Here is an 18,817-nt window from a genome sequence, read left to right as displayed (position 1 = left end):
TTGAAAACTTTATGCTAAATCAAGCTAGCCAAGAGACCATATGTTACATGATTCCGTTTACATGAAATGCCCGGAACAGGCAAATCCATAAGGATACAAACCAGCACACTGTCTAGGGCTGATGGGGACAGGGAAGTGGGGAGTGACTACTACTGGGTGGTGGGTTTCTTTCCAAGATAATGACAATGTTCTGAAAATAGTGCTGATAGTCACACAACTCTGAGAATACAATGCAGGCCATTTAATTGTACGTTTTAAATGGCTGTATCAGATGCTACATGAATACCTCAATAAAACCGTTACAAAAAACTAATCAACAAGAAAAGAAATCTCCTGGGACATCTGGGTGGGCTCAGGGCATGATCCTGGGGCCCTGGGATCAAGTCCTACATCAAGCTCCCCATGAGGAGCCTGCTTCTCTTTCTGCCTGTGTGTGTGTGTGTGTGTGTGTGTGTGTGTGTGTGTGTGTGTCTCCAGGAATAAATAACTTAAAAAAAAAAAAAAAAAAAGAAAAGAAAAGAAAAAGAAATGAAGAGGCAATTCACAAAAATACTATACAGAAAATAAAAGATGTTCAGCCTCACTAATAAAAATAAAGAAAAGTAAAATCCACTTTCAGGAGCAGACTGGCAAAAACCTAAGAGACTGACAATTTCCACTGCGGGCCAAGGTGTGTTCCAGAGAGCAGGATCAGCCTGTTGACATGGATGTAAATGTTTAATGCATTCATTGGTCGGGTAAAAACTAATGCTTGGGTGAGTAACCGATCAGAGAGCCCACGGTGCAGATGCTATGCTTTCCCAATCTGATGGGGATTTCACCCAACTGGAACAAAATTGTGAGTCCTGGTAAAGGACTGTGGGTGGGACTGTGTGGCCCACAGAGAAAACACAGCTTTGCTAATATATAATAAGGACCACCATGTGAAGCAACTGGGAGGTTACAGAAATCATAGGCTCATTGTTTCCAAAGGGCAGCAGCACATGGAGAGAATGCCACCAAAGGGAATAACTGGAAAGGCTGCTGTAGCTGCCTGCTTGCAAGGAACTTCATAATACATGCTATTTCATCGATCCCCACAGTAATCCTGCAAGAAGGGTGTTAATATGATTGTTCCCATCCTGCAAATAAGCAAATCAAGCCTTAGAGAGGCTGTCAGCTGATCCAGGTCTCACTGACACACCCAGACTCAAGGCCATGTCCATCATACTTTAAAAGAATTGACCTTGGGATCCCTGGGTGGCTCAGAGGTTTAGCGCCTGCCTTTGGCACAAGGTATGATCCTGGAGTCCCGGGATCCAGTCCCACGTCGGGCTCCCGGCATGGAGCCTGCTTCTCCCTCCTCCTGTGTCTCTGCCTCTCTCTATGTCTATCATTCATAAATAAAATAAATAAATAAATCTTTAAAAAAAAAAAAAAAAGAATTGACCTTTCCACCTCAGAAAAAGACAAAACTTCCACAGATGGATAGACATGGAATACTAGGCTCTACAGACCCTCAGTTTGTCCCCAAAAGGCAAATTCTCTGTTGTTAATTGGCACTTACCAACTCCCTTTCCTAATGACTAATGAGGGTCACAAAACATCTTGTAAAAGCCATAAGTGAACATGACTAAGTCTTCATTGTAATCTTTGGTGTTTGCTGCTGCCAGGTGAAACACAAAGACTCAGAAACATCTTGATTTCTGGAAGCCTGGCACACCAGGTATCCAGGCCAACTCTCATAACAAACAGCTGCAAATGAAGAGAAATTGTGAAATCTCTTTTAAAATACATCAAAAAACTGGCAAATTGGTAAGGGACACCGAGAGGTCAAATGAAATTAAGCAAAGGCTAGAATAGAGAGAGCAAGTGGAGCTTTGAGAGTAGGTATTAAAAAGACATCTGTAGGGCAGCCCGGGTGGCTCAGTGGTTTAGCGCTGCCTTCAGCCCAGGGCCTAATCCTGGAGACCCGGGATCGAGTCCCACGTCGGGCTCCCTGCATGGAGCCTGCTTCTCCCTCTGCCTGTGTCTCTGCCTCTCTCCATGTCTCTCATGAATAACTAAATAAAATCTTTAGGGATCCCTGGGTGGCGCAGCGGTTTGGTGCCTGCCTTTGGCCCAGGGCGCGATCCTGGAGACCCGGGATCGAATCCCACGTCAGGCTCCCGGTGCATGGAGCCTGCTTCTCTCCCTCTGCCTATGTCTCTGCCTCTCTCTCTCTCTCTGTGACTATAATAAATAAATAAAAATTAAAAAAAAAAATAAAATCACTCGGGGGCAGAAAGCCTGGGAGAGGTGCCCGTTCAAGCTAAGTATGGATAGATTCGGGGGGCTAATCTTTGCACTGGGGGGGCTAGGGAACAGGGTAGCAGGCCCATACTTCACATCAACTGCGGAGCACTGCCTGGTGCAGGTGCCTGCAGGGAACGGACAGCTCCACAGGTAGCAAGGCCAGGCCTGTCTAAGGGCCCACCCTCAAGGGCCTTCCACCAGGGAGCAAGTCCCAGACTCTGCCACCACCTTTGGAGGAGTTCTGAAGGGGTGCCACCCCTGGGAGGATACGGTACCTTGCCACATCTAACAAGACACGTGAATAAAGGCACGAAGGAGATTCAGATTGAGGACTGCAGAAGCCATGGGGGGAGGGGTGCATGAGAGAAAAGTGCGCAGGCATGTGGGCCAGGACAGCACACCTCAGCATCACAAGAGAAACGAGTGGAAAACGTGGTGAGACACGCAGCGGGAGGGACAGGCTAGAGTCAGACATGCAGGGCCACGCCCACCACACCAGGCCCTAGTGCTCACCCTGGCTGACAGTTGGGAGTCTGGCCAAGGGTTTTAAGAGAGGGCCACGGTTAGGCTTACATTTCAGAAAAGTCACTCTGGCTGCATCAGTATGGAGAACAGTGGGAAAAGGGGAGGGTGAGAAGCAGAAAAATAAGTTAGAAAGTCCCACACTGCTGGGCCCCTGGGATGTGAAAAATGGGACAATGTCACCCCCAGCTGGCACCAGAAGGCTTTAGCTCATGGCTCCCAAATCTAACACATGCTCACGAGGATCTTTCAGAGCACCCTGTGCAAATGGCCTCTCCACTAGATATTATAATATCCTTTGAAAACTTAAGTACCTCTTCTTGGAGTGGTTCTAAGTCCCTTAACAACACAGAGTACCTGACCCTTACTAGGGGAAGCTGGACTGTGTGGTTTGTCCAAAACCATAAAACCAGGCTGTGAAATCCTAAGCTCATATATTAAACCAAAAAAAAAAAAAAAGTGCGAATCGCTGGACATACAAGAAATGCATAAGGGAGCTCCTCAGAGGAGCAGGGCAAGGGCAGGAAGGGTCTCTATTTTTCACTGTATGTCATTTCTGCATTTTCTTTTGCCACTTATAAATGTTATCTATTTAAAAAGCAGAAAAAGGAAGAAAGAAACTATCCACAAAGTTGCAGTTGCTTCATCTCTATTTATTAGAAAAACTTTACAACATTTTCTACAAGACCTGGTGACTCAAAACTTCTCAACAGGAAGAAATTTCTCAGAAGGGAAACGGAAAATTATGGTAATTTGCACAAAGGATGTGTCACCCGAGAAATCTTTATGAGCAGAAATTCCTTACGGAGACAAAACTGAAAATCCCCAGAAGAGCAGATGGAAGGCTTTGCCAGACCCAGCCTTGCTGCTCTGATACCATAATGAATGAGGCCGAGGCCTTCTCCCTCTTTCTTCCTCCCTCTCTCTCTCTCTCTCTCTCACACATGGTTCTGCGTGCAGCTCCAAGGTTGCTGATGGACTCCTGGACCCAGTTACCACTCCTGCCTTGGCATCAAACCAAAGCTAGCCGAGCACCTTGGACAAAAATACTCAGCCCTCTGCACAATTTCCCTCCTGTAAATGGAGACAATGATACAAGTTCCCACTGCATAAAGCAGCCACACTGGCCCCTATCATTCCTGCTGTCACACAGAAAACCACACTAGTGATACTGGTGAACCATATAAAAAGGGGAACCGAGTGTTGGAACCCCCTGCCCCATCTTCTAAAAATGGGAGGTGAAATCTCATCAGGCCCCCATGACAAAGAAAATGTTAACATGAAGTAAGACTGGGTAAAGGCCCTGCAAATGGCAATGCTAGCTCAACAGTAACCAGAACAGAAGAGAGGCGCTCATCCTTGAGGGCAAAAGCCACCTGCTTTCTACAAAGAGCATGATGATTGTAGAGAAATAGTGAGGCTTTCATTGAGAGAGCAAACAGAACATGACCATTCCAAGGAAGGACTGCTTTTTCCATGAAACTAGTTAAGATCAAGGATCCAAGCCAAAAGCAAACAGGAGGCTGGGTACCAATTGTTTTGGAGGTGGATGTATCTGGACTTCGTGCAGCCCATTAGTTTCACGTGGCTGACTTTGTCTAGGTTTGTTCTCCTCACTAGGATTGGTGACTGCTGAGGTCCCTTCCAGTGAGGAGATAAAGTAAATGTTGAATAAATGATTTCACTTAACGTGACTGCCAGATTACAAACGCATGCATTTAAAGTATAACAGTACCGTCTGCAATGACCATTAAAAAATGACACATTCACCTAGCGTTCAACAGATCCTCTTTTAAAAACCTTCCCTAGGGGGATCCCTGGGTGGCGCAGCGGTTTAGCGCCGCCTTTGGCCCAGGGCTCGATCAGAGGAGACCCGGATCGAATCCGCCACGTCGGGCTCCTGTGCATGGAGCCTGCTCTTCTCTCCCTCTGCCTATGTCTCTGCCTTCCTGCTCTTCTCTCTCCTCTCCCGGATCGAATCCCACGTCGGGCTCCTGGTGCATGGAGCCTGCTTCTCCCTCTGCCTATGTCTCTGCCTGCCTCTCTCTCTCTCTCTCTCTCTCTCTCTATCATAAAATAAATAAAAATTTAAAAAATTAAAAAAAATAAAAAATAAAAATAAAACCTTCCCTATATTGGAAATCTTGAGAGGAACAGGAACTACACAGGCTGTATCTATACGGACACAGAAGCCAACATGAAATTGTATACTGGGGATCCCTGGGTGGCTCAGCGGTTTAGCGCCTGCCTTTGGCCCAGGTCATGATCCTGGAGTCCCAGGATCGAGTCCCACATTGGGCTCCCTGCATGGAGCCTGCTTCTCCCTCTGCCTGTGTCTCTGCGCCTCTCTCTCTCTCGAATAAATAAAATCTTAAAAAAAAAAATTGTATACTTACTACTCCCAATAGGATTAAACTAAAATATTTTGTGAGACTTGACCGAGAAAAATTAAATGAGTGCCAAGATGTTTTGGAAGAGTATTTGGGGGAAGTGCAGAAATTCATGTTAGGCCTGGATAAAAAGCGGTCAAGAACTCAACGTCTCAATCTCCAAGGATTTTTTTAAACCTGCTGGGCTCCTCAATTCCAGCCGCTGAACTGCTGCTCTAGAACAGTCTCTGGACTCAAGCCCTGGGAGGATTAAGGAAGCTCAGGGCCCCAGCACTTGCCCTTGAACAAACAGTGCTGGCTGACCTCCAGCCCCTCAGATCCCCTCCACCTGCAACAGCGGTGAATCAGCAAAGCTGCTGGAAGCCTTTTAACGGATGACTTGCAACCCTGGTGGTTCTTCAGCCAGTCACTCTGAAGTGTGAGCTTCTGAGACAAAGTCGGAAAGTACCCCCAACTGCTGCCTGGTTCCCATTTCCCAGTCCTAATGCAGGTAGCCTGAGAGACAGAGACAGACAAATGGACACAGACACAGACAGATACAGAAAGAGTGTTTGCAATAGCACCAATGCCCTATAAGGCATGCAGACCAGCCCCAAGGGCCCACTTACTGTGGAAGGCATGGCATAAACTTAATGCTTAGGAGTATGAAAGATTGGTCAGAAATTTAAACGTTCTGTTTCTTTGTATTTTTTAAGACTTTTTTTTAAGTTATCTCTATACCCAACATGGGGCTCAAACTCACAACCCCAAGATCAAGAGTCACATGTTCCACTGACTGAGCCAGGCAGGTGCCCCTATATGTTCTGTTTCATTCATATTACCCTACTCTTCCCACCTTCCTACCCCTAAGTGTAAATTAGGGGTGAATATTTGCAGCCTATATGGTAAATAAGGGTTACAGTCTTGCTATACAAAATGCTCCTCATACAAGCAACAATGAAAACGTAGGTCCTCATAAAAGCTTGTTCACAGGGGCACCTGGCTGGCTCAGTAGAGCATGCAACCCTTGATCTTGGGGTTGTGAGTCTGAGCCCCAAATTGGGGATTGGGATTACTTAAAAAAATAAAACCTTAAAAAAGAAAAAAAAAACCTTGTTCACAAATGTTCATGACAGCATTACTCATAACAGTCAAAAGGTGGAAACAACCTAAATGTCCATCAACTGATGAATGAGTAAATAAAATGTGGTCTGTCTGTCCATGCAATAGCATATTGGACAATAGAAAATGTAATGACAAATGGTACAAGAATGAACCTTGAAAACTTTATGCTAAATCAAGCTAGCCAAGAGACCATATGTTACATGATTCCGTTTACATGAAATGCCCGGAACAGGCAAATCCATAAGGATACAAACCAGCACACTGTCTAGGGCTGATGGGGACAGGGAAGTGGGGAGTGACTACTACTGGGTGGTGGGTTTCTTTCCAAGATAATGACAATGTTCTGAAAATAGTGCTGATAGTCACACAACTCTGAGAATACAATGCAGGCCATTTAATTGTACGTTTTAAATGGCTGTATCAGATGCTACATGAATACCTCAATAAAACCGTTACAAAAAACTAATCAACAAGAAAAGAAATCTCCTGGGACATCTGGGTGGGCTCAGGGCATGATCCTGGGGCCCTGGGATCAAGTCCTACATCAAGCTCCCCATGAGGAGCCTGCTTCTCTTTCTGCCTGTGTGTGTGTGTGTGTGTGTGTGTGTGTGTGTGTGTGTGTGTGTGTCTCCAGGAATAAATAACTTAAAAAAAAAAGAAAAGAAAAGAAAAAGAAATGAAGAGGCAATTCACAAAAATACTATACAGAAAATAAAAGATGTTCAGCCTCACTAATAAAAATAAAGAAAAGTAAAATCCACTTTCAGGAGCAGACTGGCAAAAACCTAAGAGACTGACAATTTCCACTGCGGGCCAAGGTGTGTTCCAGAGAGCAGGATCAGCCTGTTGACATGGATGTAAATGTTTAATGCATTCATTGGTCGGGTAAAAACTAATGCTTGGGTGAGTAACCGATCAGAGAGCCCACGGTGCAGATGCTATGCTTTCCCAATCTGATGGGGATTTCACCCAACTGGAACAAAATTGTGAGTCCTGGTAAAGGACTGTGGGTGGGACTGTGTGGCCCACAGAGAAAACACAGCTTTGCTAATATATAATAAGGACCACCATGTGAAGCAACTGGGAGGTTACAGAAATCATAGGCTCATTGTTTCCAAAGGGCAGCAGCACATGGAGAGAATGCCACCAAAGGGAATAACTGGAAAGGCTGCTGTAGCTGCCTGCTTGCAAGGAACTTCATAATACATGCTATTTCATCGATCCCCACAGTAATCCTGCAAGAAGGGTGTTAATATGATTGTTCCCATCCTGCAAATAAGCAAATCAAGCCTTAGAGAGGCTGTCAGCTGATCCAGGTCTCACTGACACACCCAGACTCAAGGCCATGTCCATCATACTTTAAAAGAATTGACCTTGGGATCCCTGGGTGGCTCAGAGGTTTAGCGCCTGCCTTTGGCACAAGGTATGATCCTGGAGTCCCGGGATCCAGTCCCACGTCGGGCTCCCGGCATGGAGCCTGCTTCTCCCTCCTCCTGTGTCTCTGCCTCTCTCTATGTCTATCATTCATAAATAAAATAAATAAATAAATCTTTAAAAAAAAAAAAAAAGAATTGACCTTTCCACCTCAGAAAAAGACAAAACTTCCACAGATGGATAGACATGGAATACTAGGCTCTACAGACCCTCAGTTTGTCCCCAAAAGGCAAATTCTCTGTTGTTAATTGGCACTTACCAACTCCCTTTCCTAATGACTAACGAGGGTCACAAAACATCTTGTAAAAGCCATAAGTGAACATGACTAAGTCTTCATTGTAATCTTTGGTGTTTGCTGCTGCCAGGTGAAACACAAAGACTCAGAAACATCTTGATTTCTGGAAGCCTGGCACACCAGGTATCCAGGCCAACTCTCATAACAAACAGCTGCAAATGAAGAGAAATTGTGAAATCTCTTTTAAAATACATCAAAAAACTGGCAAATTGGTAAGGGACACCGAGAGGTCAAATGAAATTAAGCAAAGGCTAGAATAGAGAGAGCAAGTGGAGCTTTGAGAGTAGGTATTAAAAAGACATCTGTAGGGCAGCCCGGGTGGCTCAGTGGTTTAGCGCTGCCTTCAGCCCAGGGCCTAATCCTGGAGACCCGGGATCGAGTCCCACGTCGGGCTCCCTGCATGGAGCCTGCTTCTCCCTCTGCCTGTGTCTCTGCCTCTCTCCATGTCTCTCATGAATAACTAAATAAAATCTTTAGGGATCCCTGGGTGGCGCAGCGGTTTGGTGCCTGCCTTTGGCCCAGGGCGCGATCCTGGAGACCCGGGATCGAATCCCACGTCAGGCTCCCGGTGCATGGAGCCTGCTTCTCTCCCTCTGCCTATGTCTCTGCCTCTCTCTCTCTCTCTGTGACTATAATAAATAAATAAAAATTAAAAAAAAAATAAAATCTTTAAATAAATAAGTTTTTTTTTTTTTTAAAGGCATCTGTAGAACTGAGCAAGCTCAAGTTCCCACTCCCTCCCAAGGATGGAGGTCTCACAGGAGGGCCCTGCCAGAATAAAGCTGGGGCCACACAGAGTTACAAGTCAGTGAAAAAAAGACTGTACAGAAAACTGCCTCTATCAAATCTTGGCATCAAAAGGAGGGTAAAATCCCCAGAGAACTGGCAACCCTTAGAGGGCCCCCCAAAAGATATTAGCCCAAATTCGTAAAAGATGTACTTCGGTAGATAAAAAGTGATCCCAGAATTAAAGTATTAAATGCAAGAAGGAATGAAGACCAACTAGTTAATAATAAATGAGCAAATCTAAACAATACTGAATGAGGTCTTCTAAAATTTAAAAAAGAACTGAAATACCCACCTATAGAATAAAAGGAGGGTGTGATGGGAATCAAAGTGTGCTAAGGTCCTTAACTGTTCAAGAGTAGGGTGTAAGACAGTGACTAAAGTTAGACTTTGGTAAGTTATGTAAACTGAGAGATAAACCATGTTCATGGAAGGCTCAATATCATAAAAAAGTCATTTCTATCCAAATTGATAAGTTCAAAGTAATTCTAATAAAAGATCCCAGCAATTTGTATGGAACTCAACAAGCACAATCTAAAATGAAGATGGAAGAGCAAAGGGCCAAGACCTTACCAAGAACTGTTACATAAAAATTTAGTCATTAAATCAGCGTGATATTGGCACAGAGAAAGAATAAATAGTAAAGCACTCAGGATCAGATCCACACATTTGTAGACACTTGACATATTATAATGGCCACTGGTGTCATTTACAGATCCATGTAAAAGGGATGTATTTTTTCAATAAATAGTTCTTAGGATAATTTGGTACACTTAAAAAAAAAAAAAATCAGCTCCTTACCTCACAGTACACAGAAAAATGATTTTAAATGGGCTGAAGACCTTAACATAAAAGGCCTTATCATAAAATGTTTGGAAGACAATATATAGAGGAATATCTTTATAAACTTTAAGTAGGGAGGAATTCTTAAAAAGGAAAAGTGCCAACTGTAAAAGAAAAAAATGAACATTAAGAATTTGTTTAAACAACAACAACAAAAAAACCTAGTTAAAAGACAAGCCACAAACTGAAGTGGATAGTTACAACACATATATCTGACAAAGGATTAGTATACAAAATAAAAACCAGTAACAAGCAAGAAGTCTACATACAACAAAGAGATAAATAGAAAAATGAGCAAAAGATTAAAGTAGCTGTTTCACAGAAGCTGAAACCTGAATGACCAATAAGTATATGAAAAGATGCTTAACTCACTAATAATCATGAAAATGCAAATCAAAACCACATGATAAAAACTCCCATCAGATTACTAAAAAATTTTAAAGTCTAGTAAAACCAGAGTTGGGAGGATGTGAAACAAACAGAATTGTCAGTTGAACTGTAAACGGGGGGTAGCGTTCTGGAAACAATCAGGTACTACTGGGTTGAGCTGAAGCTCACACACCCTGTGATTCAGCCCCACTCCTGGGGCTCTACCCTGCAGACATTTGCACGTGTCCAGAAATGTGCACAGCAGCACTGTCTCAGCAAAATACCAAAGACAACCCAAATGTCTGTCAGCAAGACAAAGGATAAATAAATTCTCTTGTAATAGAACATATCCACCTGAGACAGTGAAGTATAACTATGGGCCAACACTGGATTTCTCTCCAGAACACACCTTAAACCAACAGTTTAAGACACCGAAAAAAACATGATTCTATCAAGTTCAAAAGCATGCCGAATGAGACAACACAATGTTTAGCATACAACACACGTGGTGAAACTTTATAGAAAAGCAAGATGCTAAAAAGCAAAACCGATGAGCTGGGGTGGGGTGGGCCAGGATCAGGGAGGGGCGCTCCAAACCCACCGGTAACATTCTTCTTTGTAAACTGAGCGATGGGCACATGGTTTCCTTGTATCTCCAGTCTTTATACTGTACATACTCCTTTGTATCTACTCAATATTTAACAAAAACAACTTACAAAATTAAACAATGTTCTTTCTGACTTTAAACAATGTTTGGAAGCATGAACTCCGGCATCTGAGTTACAGTAAACCAAGAAAGTCCCTGACAGGGCCCCTGAGTCCTGAGACTACTGAAATGAGAGGTGCTTCACCCACCAGGCTGCGGAGCCACTGGAGACACAGCTTCCCGCTGGGCGGCAGTGCCTCCCATTCGGGACAGGAAAGTGGCTGCTTAGATGAAATGTTCCAGCATAGGAAGTGGTGTGGGAGGGGTGGGGCCAACAGGTTCTACTGCCAGAGCTCTTAAGAAGCTTGGCATTTTCTTTTTCCTTTTTTTTTTTTTTTTTTTCAGTTTTACTGAGAAACAACTGACATACATCACTGTGTAAGTTTAAGGTGTACAGCAGATGGTTTGAATTTCCATGTGTTGTGAAATGATGACCGCAATAGGTTTGGCTAACATTCATCTTCTCACAGACACACAAGAAAGGAAAGGAAAACAATTTTTTCCTTGTGATGAGGACTCGAAGGATTTACTCTCTCAACCCCCTAGATGTCACAGAACAGTGTCAGCTGTAGTCGGCAAGTTGTCCAGCAGGTTTCTGATGTTACTATTAACCCACCACACCCGCTTTCCAGCCAACCCGGTCCTCAGCTGGAACCGCCTCCTGTGAGCCTCTGCCTGCCGCTGTGTAGACAGGAGTGAGCAACTCTCAACTCTAACCAGGCCCCCTGCTTCGTCTAATTCCCATCAAACAGGCTTGACTCCCCGAGCCCAAGCCCTGGTTGCCTGCAGAATCTGCAGCGAGGACATCACGGAGGTCTACTTTAACTGGCCTTTGGGTGGTCAAGCTACTGCTAGCGTGAGGACCTCTGCAAGGGCCAGGGCCCCATGCTGACCGACCCTCCACACACACACACACACACACACACACACGCACGCACGCACGCAAGCACACACACGTCTGCGATGCAGAAATCCCTCAGGGCTGAAATGGTTACTCTTTGACCTTTACTACTTCAATCATCTAGAAACTGTGGCCAGCAAAAGGAGGAGATAATGGTCTCCAGGACAACATGCTTTGGGCACACAATGTACTTAGTTCTTCGTTTTCTCTCAGGCTGGGTCCCTTCTTTTCGTGGTGCCACCCTGCCGAGACACCGAGTCTGGGTACCTCCTCACCACCCACTCAGCCACCACCCTTCGAAGAATTCCAGGAAAGAAGGAGCCACTTGGTCTTTTACGTGACAAACTAGTAAAACCCGGAAGCTCCGCCCATAGAGGCTGCCCTCCTACTCACAGGCCTCACGTCCCGCAACCAAGTCAAATCATTTGACTCTTGAAAAATGGTCCTCCCTAGACACACAGATACATACACACACACACACACACACACACACACACACACACGGAATAGTTCTACAGATACTATTAACAGTTATCTGAGAGGGGAACTGGGTCAGGCTCGGAAGACTCCATGGTGCCACTTTTTGTTTTTTAAGATTTATTTATTTACTTTAAAGAGAGATAGTATGAGTGGGAGGGGCAGGAAGGGCCAGAGGGAGACTGAATGTCAAGCAGACTCTGTCTACTGAGCCTGGAACCTGACACAGGACTCAATCTGACGACTGAGATCACGATCTGAGCTGAAACCAAGAGTCAGATGCTCAACCAACTGCATCCCTCAGGCACCTCTCCATAGTGCTTTTTTTTTTTTTTTAAGATTTTATTTATTTATTCATGAGAGACACAGAGAGAGAGAGAGAAAGAGAGAGAGAGAGACAGGCAGAGACATAAGCAGAGGGAGAAGCAGGCTCCCCTCAAGGAGCCCGAGGCAGGACTCGATCCCAGGACCCTGGGGTCACATCCTGAGCCAAAGGCAGACAGACACTCAACCATGGAGCCACCGAGGCGCCTCTCCACGGTGCATTCTTTAGAACCTTCTGATTTGTGTACTTTGGGCATATTCCTCTACCAAACATTTTTTTTCTTCCTCTGCACACTTTTTCTTGACCCTTTCAAGGGTCCTCTTCTCCTAACATATAATAACACCAGTTACCAATGATGGAATCAGGGACTCGAGAAAGCATTTTATATGCATTACCTCATCAATAATTCTGGCCAATAAAGTTATATGCGAGGTCATCAGTATCCCCACTTTACAACTGAGAAAACTGAGGCTTGGAGAGGCCAAGTATTTTGCCCAAAGGCACACATCTAGTAAGTATAAGAATAGCATGAGCCCAGGTATGTCTAATTTATAAATTCACATTTTTTTTTAATTTTTACTTATTTGAGAAAGAGAGAGAATGACACAGAGAGGGGCAGAGAAAGAGAAGCAGACAAAGGGGCTTGACCCCAGGATCATGACCGGAGCCAAAGGCAGACACTTAACTGACTGACCTACCCAGGTGCCCCGAAGTTCATGTTTCTAACCTGTACTCTCTACTGCAGGGTTCTAGATGTGGACGATCTGGTCCCAGGAGATGTTTGGCAATGTCTGGAGACATACCCCACTACCACAGCTGGAGGTGGGTGGGAATTACAGTCATCTATGGGTGGAAGCCAGGGATGCCATCACCATCCTAAAGTACACAGCTCAGCCCAAGACAAAGGTTTATGTAGCCCCAAATGTCAAGAACATCCGGGCTGAGAAACCAGGCTCTACTGGAAAAAGACAGACAGAGAAACTACCTTCTGACCTAAACTCTCATAGTTCAGGTCTTGGAGTTCACCATGGTTACATCCATACACCGCACAGATACCAAATAAACCATCAGGTTCTCCTCTCAAACAATAGCACACCAACCCCATGTCACACTGGAGTTCTGACCAGCCTAACTGCCAGTTCCTCTTCAGCTAATCAAGGCTGACCATCTGTCCATCCAACAACAGTTACTGAGCACCGGCTATGTGCCAGGAAATGAGCTATGCAGTGGGACTACCAGGAGAAACGATCCCCTGTCCCTGCCTGCAAGATGCTGGTGGGCTAACAGGGAGACATAGAAACCTACGATTATAATGTGAGATATGACTCGCATCAAGAGATCAGTGCAGGATGCTAAGAAATCAACGGAGGAGGAGCTCCAAACTTAGCTGGGGTGGGTGGCTGGGCAGGACCGGAGAAGGCTTCCCAGAAGCATCTGAGCTTGCAGGAATTAAACAGGCAGAGGCAATCCTTTTCTTCCCAAAGGACCCCTCACCAGACCTTTCAGAGTACGGTCTCTGAGAATCCACAGATGGACACCTTTAAATAGAGAGCTTGGTAGAACTCAGAGTAGTTGCTGATCCCCTCTGCACAATCTGGATAATTCCTGCCTTGAGGGAGGATGCACCCCAGCATCATTATGGATTCGGGTCTGCTTTACTGCAATCCTCACTGGCTCTCTGGCTTTGAAGCACCCCTCACCTCGCAGCAGGAGGTAATTCACCTTTATGTGGCCAATCCTGTGATGTACACCCTTGATCTCTCATAATTCTCTAAACAATTCTGTGAGCTTGATACTATTATTCCTCTATGACAGATGAGGAAACGGGAGGCGCAGGGGTAAAGTACCTGGCCCTCAAGACACAGAGCCACCAAGCAGGGAAGCAGGGATGCAAAACCAACACCAGGGTCCTTGCTGTCTCTATCTGAGGAGACCTCTACAGATGTAAATCCAAACATGCTGTTCACTCTTAATCTCCCCCACTTCAGCAGAGCCTTCCGAAATCAGTCATCCTTCTCCCGCGCGCCTCCCCCGTGGTGCTCCTCGCATTGTATCGTGATCATCCACATGGCTAAGAGCTCCTTGCTCCCAGGATCCAGTCTTACATCCCCAGCATCTAGCGCAGTGTCATATGTGCTGGGCACAGAAAATGCTGAATGCATTAATAAGCCTGGACTCTCCAGGCGCAAGCAACATCAACCTACTCAAAGCCAGAGCAGCCTGTCGTGGGGAGACAGAGGCATAGGAAGAATGTCCAGCCTTCCTGCACCAGTGCAGTGGGCTTCCCCTCAGGCTGAGCCCAAGCCCCAGAGACAGCAATCCAGTCACCCGAGGGACGGAGCAGCCTCTCTCAGCCAGCTTTCCCTCCAGCACTGGAACAATCATGATTCGTTCTTTGGTTTGTATACCAGATGCTTATGTTTGGGGACATGTTGTACAAAAATATGTATCTTTAAACATTAGAATCTTAAAAGGAATGAACATGTGCTCCCCACTCTGTCTTTCCCCTTCTGCCAGCTGGAGTACATACACAATGGCAGGAGCTGCAGCAGCCAGCTTCAACCGTGAGATGGAAGCCTGGTTTTGAGCAAGGAGAGCCACATGGTCACTAGAACCCTGTTCCCAGATACCTCATGGAACAGAGCAAGATGACCTACCAGTTCTTGGACTGCCTACTTCCAGGTTTTTAAGAGGAGAGGAATATACTTTGAGTTTGTTTCAGCCATTGTACTTTAGGATTGCTTTGCTAGCGCATGTTAGGTTGTGTGTGATTAAAACAAAGTTGTGAGCATTTGCCCAGTGACTAACACAGTGTGGTCTTTGTCGGTAAACCAAACATAATGACAGCCACAATTCCCCAATCAAACTCAGATGTAGTCATTACTTTATAACTTGAAAGAAGAAAAAAAAAAAAACTATCTTGAAAGGGTGATCGGAGTCATGCTGAGCCTAGAGAAGGACAAACAAACTGACCTCCTGGTCTGTTTCATCCTTGAGCATTACAGACATACCTCAGATTTCCAAGTAGCCCAGGCTACTCTTTTCTGACAGTTTGTCTGCGTAAACTCCAGCTTGGCTCTCCTCCTCCAGCTCATTACCTGAATCAAAGACACCCAAGTGGAAAATCTGATGAGAACCCGAAAGGCACCAGCTCCCTAAGAGCTGCCCTTTTACGTGTCCAAGAAACACAGGTAAATCCAGAGCCCTGAGCACGGAGCCTGGCACAATGGAGACGCTGGGTACAAGTTTCTTTGGATCATCCTCGGCCGGCTGCACGTCAGACACTGTGCCAGACGCCTGGGACACAAAGATGAGTAACCCCGCTCCCACTCCCTACACTTAGAAATTCCTGCTTACCAAAAAGACCTAGAACACAATGTTGTAAAGCAAGAGCCACAAGACTGTGCCCGGGTTCCTGCGATGCTACAGCGTTAGCCTTCCCCAGGGATGTCTCAAATGCTCTTGCTTCTCATTTCACACCCTTGCCCTCGGTGAGCACACCCCCTCCCACAACCTGAGGGACTTTTTAGTGGATGACAACTGCTAGCTCACCACTGGACAGCTCCACTCTTAATGTTTTACAGGCACCTGCTTTTAACGTGTTCAAAACTAAATGCACCTTCCCTCCTCACACCTGCTCCCCATCCTGCTCCCGATCACACTGAGTGCTATCGCCACCTGCCCATCAAGAATGCTATCGCCACCTGCCCATCAAGACTAGGAGGTCAGTTCTGACCTGTCTCTGACCTCCAACTTCCTCATCTAACTCATCGCCAGGTTCGGTCAATGCTCCGAAACCTCCCTCTCCACCGTCTCCCTCTAACCGGACTGGAGGCCACGCAACCTTTGTAGATAGGATTACTCTAGCGGCCTGTTAATTGGCCTCCAGGCCTGTTCCCTTTAATGCATCCTTCACATCCACGAATCTGGTTCTCAGATGGCTTCCCATTAACCTAAAACTGAAAACTCCTTAACTAGGTTCACAGGGCCCCGGAGGACCAGGCCGCAGCCGGCACCTTTCGTCTTACCTTTCAGCTCCGTCCTCCGGGCACAGACTCTAACTATCACACTAGCTCCTAAGCTTTGTCACAAGCTCCCATCTTCAGCCGAGAATACAAAGCTTTTCTCGCCTGCACTCCCCGAAGAGCCCTTTAGGGATCTCCGCGCTCTGCACCTATTGCCTTATTTGCTCCTCCTGACAACCCCAGGGGGCAGCCTGTAGGATCGTCTCTGCTTTAAGGAGGGGGAAACTGAGGCAGAGAGCGAGAGCCTCCCGAGCTTCATCCAGGACGCAGCTGGCGAGCACAGGGCCGCCTGGCTCCACGGGTCATACTTTGAACCACTGCACCGCGAGCGCTGGCTCGATCCTCACAACCTATCGGGTGCCGAGCCACCGTCTGCGGAAGGAATGAATGAATGAAGTCACCTTGTAGGGGGCAGCACCTCCCGGGCCCGCGGCCCCGGCCCTGCGGCCGCACAGCCGCCCCCGCCGCGGCGGGGGTGCAGGGGCGCTGACAGCCGGGCGGCGGGGGCGTCACCCGAGCCGGGGGCCGACTCGCGCTCCCCCGCAGGAACTGCCGGCCCGCTCGCCCCCCGCCCCCCCGCAGCTGCCCCGCGGGGTCCCCGCCGTCCCCTCCCCTCCCCCACACAACCGTCCCCGGCCTCCCGCCGCGCCCCATCCCTCGCCGCCTCCGCCCGGCTCCCGGGACTTGCCCAGCCCCGGGCGCTTGCTGACCCTCACCTGCCATGTCCCGGACCCCACCGTAGAGGGAGGTGCATCACGGCCGCGAGAGGGCCGGGGACGGCACTTCAGAGCAGACAAAGGGCGCCGCCATGTCAGAGTCGGGCGGAACCGACCTCGCCGGCTTCCCGGCTGCAACTTCCGGCGCATGCGCAGCGCCCGCGCTGGACGGGAACCGCGGCCCGGCGCATGCGCAGCGCCCGCGCTGCCGGAGAACCGCGGCCCGGCGCATGCGCCTCCGCATCCCGGAGTTCTCTAGTACGGCACTTGGGCGCCTCGAATCGTCCTCGTCGTAACCCTCGCTTGGTTTTCTGATCCAACCATTACAGTCGCAGCTTCCCCGCGTTCAGCGCTTCCTGTGCGCCCGGCGCTGTGCTGAGCACCTCTCGTGCACGAGCTCATTAAATCTCGCTAAGCGGAGGAGAGTCTCTTCTCCCCTTTGGAAGAAGGCAAAGGAGGCTCAGGAAGAGCCAATGAACCGCCCGTTGTCACGTCTTCCAGGCGGAGGAGCACAGGACCTGGTTGCACCTCCGGGGCTGCAGATCCCCGCGTGTCTTTCTGCCCTTCCGAGCCAACCATTGCCCCATTTGCTATTTAGGGCAGATCCAGGATTAGCCTGGGTGTGAACGAGGATGCTGGAAGCAAAAGTGTCTGCAGACGCGAGCAGTCCCTTGTGGCCTCTGCCAACTTTTCAGCACCTCCGCGCCCCTGACTTCCCTACGCCCTCACAGGACGCGGGCTTTCTCTTTTCTTCACCTCTGATTCTGTTTATATCCCATGAGATTTTTTTTTTTTAAGATTTTATTTATCTGGGACACCTGGGTGGCTCTGCGGTTGGGCGTCTCCAGGGTGTGATCCTGGAGTCCTGGGATCGAGTCCCGCATTGGGCGGCTCCCTGTCTGGAGGCTGCTTCGCCCTCTGCCTGTATCTCTGCCTCTGTGTGTGTGTGTCTCATGAATGAGTAAATAAAATCTTTTTTAAAAAATTTTAAGATTTTATTTATCTATTAGAGCAAGGGGGGCGGGGGGGGATAGGGAGGGGCAAAGAGAGAGGGAAAAGCAGGCTCCCGCTGAGTAGGGAGCTCAATGGATTCCAGCTGAATTCCATGACCTAGGGATCATGACCTGATCTCCAACCTGGGACCCAAGGATCATGACCTGAGCTCCATCCCGGGGCCCTGGGATCATGACCTGAGCTCCATCCCGGGGCCCTGGGATCATGACCTGAGCTCCATCCTGGGGCCCTGGGATCATGACCTGAGCTCCATCCCGGGGCCCTGGGATCATGACCTGAGCTCCATCCTGGGGCCATGGGATCAACACCTGAGCCCAAGGCAGACACTTAACTGAGTCAGCCACTGAGGCACCCCCGTTTCCCATGAGTTTTAACAATAGTCTTGCCACCACCCTGAACTTCTTTGCTCCCTCATCCTCTTGTCATATGGATTTGGTGAGCTTTCCAACCCTGGGTAAATCCAACCTTCCTCTTCTTTTTTCTTGTATCCAAACAACCATGCACAGCTGGACAAAGTACTCCAAAAGATAGACTGTTCCCTACAAATTCATGATCACTAGCCAGAAGAGGAACTTCAACAAATGCTGGTCTGGCCAAGTCACTACTCCTCCTTCACAATCACTTGGGAAACTAAAA

General features: G+C 47.4%; 1 protein-coding gene across 3 annotated transcripts in view; it reads right to left on the bottom strand.

Annotated features, from left to right (window-relative positions):
- Window positions 1-17,310, bottom strand: part of ZBTB17 (zinc finger and BTB domain containing 17) — a 37,898-nt gene extending 20,588 nt beyond the window's left edge. Inside the window, exons 1-3 of one of the 3 annotated variants that reach the window (XM_041767655.1) lie at window positions 17,168-17,305; window positions 16,455-16,823; window positions 15,438-15,524 (exon numbers count right to left, since the gene is read on the bottom strand). The gene's annotated coding sequence lies outside the window, so the exon portion shown is untranslated. Of the gene's footprint in view, window positions 1-15,437; window positions 15,525-16,454; window positions 16,824-17,167 lie in introns of all 3 variants that reach the window. The other 2 variants (XM_041767656.1, XM_041767654.1) reach the window with 2 other exon arrangements.
- Window positions 17,311-18,817: the final 1,507 nt, after the last annotated feature.

The sequence above is a fragment of the Vulpes lagopus genome, chromosome 8 (assembly GCF_018345385.1).
Source record: "Vulpes lagopus strain Blue_001 chromosome 8, ASM1834538v1, whole genome shotgun sequence".
In the NCBI taxonomy this organism is placed as follows: Eukaryota; Metazoa; Chordata; class Mammalia; order Carnivora; family Canidae; genus Vulpes; species Vulpes lagopus.
This window is presented reverse-complemented; position numbering and strand designations above follow the sequence as displayed.